We start from the raw sequence: 5336 nt of genomic DNA, 5'->3' as shown, positions 1-5336 counted from the left end.
ACATTAGTATACTTTATTAAATTGATTACATTTGGCGTGTTTTCATTACATATTATATGTATATATATATATATATATATATATATATTCATAGTAATTTGGATCTATTTTTCTTCACATTAGAGATTACTTTACATTTACTTCCATACTATGGTTCTGTAATAATACTGTGGCATGCGGTGATTATTATTTGATTAACTTTGTTCATCACACGTTGTATTACATTGACTTACTTGTATTGTACTAGTATTAATGTTAATATCATACTTATCGAAGCGGTATGATAATTCAGGAACAATCTACGCAATTTATAACTATCTGATTTGTTTTGATCTGTTTTGATGTTTTATGCTGCTTCCTAATTTACGTTTCATGTTGCTCCTCATATTATGTCAGGTGGGTATTTTCTTCTCCTATTAATCGTTATGTTTTGCCTTCGCTTCTATTGGCTGGCGTAGGGTTTCCTGCAAATGAATTAAAATTATGGTTACGGTTTGATATTTAATATTATGGTTAATTTCTGATGTTAATAGTTTTATCTCTTCCTATTATGCTCATTATGTTCATCATCATTCATCTTATAGGACATATGTTGCTACTTATCTTTACTGATGATTTGCTAACAATAATTTATAATTTATTGTCCATTGCCTTCATTTGATCATTTTGATTGTTTCCCCACCATCTTTGCTTGTTAATCACGTTTGAGGTCGTGGTTGTGTAAAATGTTCCTGCAAGCAAATTTAAGCAGTTTCAATAATTTCAAACAATCAATCAATTATTTGTGTTACATTATGCTCACCATCTATTTTATTTTCTTCTTTTCTGCTTTTACTCCCAGCTGATTTTCTCTTCTTTGAAGATATGGTACTTTTCCCATGAATTAATGTGATAAGAATGTATTATGTATTGAATTTGATGTTTGGCGTTAGCGTCATCAATAGGCCTGCTCAATTTTATGTTCTTCCGCACGGAAATAATGTTTTGGCGCGGAACCGGAAAACTGCTGGTAACGCCCAGCGCTGAGCGGGCACGTTAGAGAAGAGGAGATGAATTCGGAAGCCCGAAGAAAGAATAGACGAACCGCGAGTAGACGAACTGATCAAGTTTATTAAACATAGACGAACAAACGAAAATTACAAACGGACAAGAAACTCGGACAATCTTGATGTGGTACGAACGGAGAAACGCAAAGGAAGACGCTCGACGCGTGCAGCTGTTTTCTCGCCAGAATTCGCAACGTTAGAAAGTGAGGTATCGGTTTGCCGTGTCTTTATCGATTATTATCATCGCGTGGTTTTGGGGAGTATATATATACGAAGCGGAGCGGTTGGATGGGAGATCGCGATTGGTGGATTTCGAACGAAACGATACACGCCGGTTAGAATTTGCAAACACCGACGTAGGAGACGAAGGGCGAAGGGGGTACTAAAGCGTTAGGAGAGCACAACAAGTTTGGGAGACAATAATAAACGGTCGCCCAAATTCAAGGAGCGAACGGAACGCTTGACTTGAATTGTCGATGTTTTTGCGCCAAACGGTGTCGAACAACGAGCCGTTACATTTTTAAACATATGTTGATCGTCTTCCAAGTACGTCTGTTCATTGCAGGGTTGCTTGGTTACACGTGGCACAGTCTAGTAGTTTAAATAATCTTATTGACTTTAATTCACATTATCTTGGTTTTCTAGGCCCCTCAGGAGGGATTCTCAGCTTCGCTGGTTTGAGCATTTCATGCAAGCCCTCAGTTCGCTTCTTATTATTTGTAATTTTCTTTCAGTCACCTTGATAGTTTTAACAGATGATTATGAGGAGTTCCCTGTTACACATACATTTATTTATTATGCTATACATATATGGCGTACCCTTTCTTTGTGGTGATCTTGTTTCTTCATTTTGTGGTGATGCGTGTGCTTACTTCGCATCAGAATCCGCTGTTTCTGGTTATACTTTATACTATACTTTACCTTTTACTTCTGACAATAATTATCAGCATTCTGTTTTACTTCTTCTCTCATGACTGGAATTTGCTATCTGTTGTCTGGCGTCTTTACTTTACCTTTTACATCCTTGGTTCATTTTCATTTTCATTTCAATTTTATAGTTCATTTTGAATTTATTTTGAACGATGTGATTATATTGTGTGCTAGTGCTAAATATTAAATACTCTTTACTATTCATTTTTGCTGCTTGGTTGCTTCGCTGTATGTTTGACGTTTGAGGTTTTGGAGGTTTTGTTGGTTATTCGCTTTTGCTTTGCTTATGCCGAGTTCACATGTGCTCGCTTGCTTGCTCGCTTACTATGCTTCTTATGTTTAGTTCGCATGTTCGCATGTTTATTACTGTTTCTTTCTTTACTTTTAACTATTTCATTGACTGTTCTGTTGCATTAGATGCATGTATCCGTTGTTTTTCTGTTGTATTTTGTTATTTAATTACGTTTCATCACGTTTATTATGGTTGTTATTTTATTACTGTATTTAATTGTTATCTATTCTTCGTTTATGGGCTCTTCTATTCATGGGCTTATTGACTCACTTACTTTTTATTGACTCACTTATTTATTGTTGCATTTATTTTTGGGGTATTCGATGCGCTATGCTTGCCTTGTCTTGTCATGAGCGTTTGTGTATGTGTGTGAAGTATGTGAGGGACAAGTCATCGAGGATTGCAGCCTAAGGAGACGTGGCACGGTCGACCGGGTGGGACATGAGTCCCACACTGCCCGGGCCCCCTTTAGCCGAATAGACGAAAAGGGGAACCAGCCCGCGCGTGCGCAAACGCATTTCCTCTTCCGAACGAAACGAAATTTTATATTGTATCTAATGTAGATATAGTAAAAATGCTATTGTTATTAAATGTACACTGGTCTGTGGGAATAAATCAGGATATCCCGTAATATCTAATGCAGATAAAGTAATAACGATATTGTTATTATATGTACACTGATCTGTGGGAAGGGATCAGTATATTACATTATATCTAATGTAGATACACTAATAATGATATTGTTATCAAATGTACATTGATCTGGGGGAAGGAATCAGTATGTTACAATAGATCCAATGTAGATATAGTAATAATCATATTGTTCTTATATGTACATTGATCTGCGAGAAAGAACCAGTATATTACATTGAATCTAATGTATATATAGTACTAATGATATTGTTATTAAATGAACATTGCTCTGTGGGTATAAATCTGTATATTACATTATATATAATGCAGATATAGTAATAACGATACTGTCATTATCGGTGCATTGATCTGTGGGAAGGGATCAGTATATTACACTATATCTAATGGAGATATAGTAATAATGATATTGTTATCAAATGTACATTGATCTGTGGGAAGGGATCAGTATATTACAGTAGATCCAATATAGATATAGTCATAATGATATTGTTATTAAATGTACATTGATCTGTGGGAGGGGATCAGCATATTACATTATAGCTAATGTAGATATAGTAATAATGATATTGTTATCAAATGTACATTGATCTGTGGGAAGGAATCAGTATATTACAATAGATCCAATGTAGATATAGTAATAATGATATTGTTATTAAATGTATATTACATATCTAATGTAGATATTATAATAACGATACTGTTATTATATGTACATTGATCTGTGGGAAGGGATCAGTATATTACATTTTATCTACTGTAGATATAGTAATAATGCTATTGTTATTAAATGTACACTGGTCTGTGGGTATAAATCAGTATATTGCAATATATCTAATGTAGATATAGTAATAATGATATTGTTATTAACTGAACGTTGGTCTGTGGGTATAAATCTGTATATTACATTATATCTAATGCAGATATAGTAATAACGATACTGTCATTATCTGTGCCTTGATCTGTGGGAAGGAATCTGTATATTACATTAGATCCAAGGTAGATATAGTAATAATGATGTTGTTATTAAATGTATATTACATATCTAATGTAGATATAGTAATAACGATACTGTTATAATATGTACATTGATCTGTGGGAAGGGATAAGCATATAATATTATATCCAATGTTGATATAGTATCAACGATGTTGTTATTAAATGTACTTTGATCTATGGGAACGGATCAGTATATTACATTATATCTAATGCAGATATAGTATAAATGATATTGTTATCCAATGTACATTGATCTGTGTCAAGGAATCAGTATATTACAGTAGATCTAATGTAGATATAGTAATAATGATATTGTTATTGAGTGTTTATTACATATCTAATGTAGATATAGTAATGTTACGCCCCGGCGGAAAATTCGAAATTTATCCGCCTTGCGTCCCTTATCAAGCCCTTTTGGGGTTTCGAGGATTTCTCCTGTAAGGGTCGTGAGGTGGGTGTTTCACTTTTCCGCCAATCTTTTCATTCCTCCTCGACCTTGTACATTCTTGTCAAGCCTTTGAGGTTCCGAGCATTTCTCATGCAGATGTGTACAAGGAAGAGTTTGAGTTTAATTCTTTTCTATTTTTCACTTCTCCTACCGCTTTCTTTTCTTTACCTGCTCTACCCTGGAATCGTGTATCTTGTCAAGCCCTTTTGGGTTCCGAGAATTTCTCATGCGAGGTACACGAGGAAAGGTCATTTCTATTTCCTTCTTTTACAATAGTTTACGTGACCCTCCTTGAAATTATCGTCGCCAACCATAGTAACACAACACAGGTTAATATCAGATAGCGCATAAAAACTCGGACTTAGCTCGAAAGAGAGAGAGAGAGCCGTTAGCATAACACCAGCTCTACGCAGTTAGCCAGTGCTTCGCATTCCGGGAATTTTCCTTGGTAACTGCGTAGAAACGGGAAAACCGTAATAACTTCTTTGTTCATAAAACTCTTTCTCTCTCTATTGCACAAAGCGTCAGCCGGTCCAACCAGGATCATTATTACCTGATCGGGATGATAGTGTGAAAGGAATGGATGGATGAATATGTATTTAAACGATGAAACTAAGGAATGAGAACCCTTATAAATTCAAACGGCGCGAACGTTCGACCGTCGTTCGATAATCAAGGGTCGTTCAAAGCTGTAACATCCAGCAGGAGGTATAAACAAAAAGAAATTCCATAATTAGCATTTTATTAAAACATTAATTTATTTTTTTTTCGCTTTTATATAATTAGAAATTTGTAACAGTTCGTTTTTATTTATTGTACTACTTTGATTAAAATAATTATATTCATATTTAATAACCAAAAAGAATCTTATATTTATTAATATTTAACAAAGAATTTATATACTCCAAAAGTATACGTCGATAATTGTCGCGTCGATAAAACTACCGCGACGATAAAAGATCGACACAGC

The sequence above is a fragment of the Osmia bicornis genome, chromosome 9 (assembly GCF_907164935.1).
Source record: "Osmia bicornis bicornis chromosome 9, iOsmBic2.1, whole genome shotgun sequence".
NCBI classification, from domain to species: domain Eukaryota; kingdom Metazoa; phylum Arthropoda; class Insecta; order Hymenoptera; family Megachilidae; genus Osmia; species Osmia bicornis.
The sequence above is the reverse complement of the archived record's forward strand: the minus strand, read 5'-3'. Positions refer to the sequence as shown.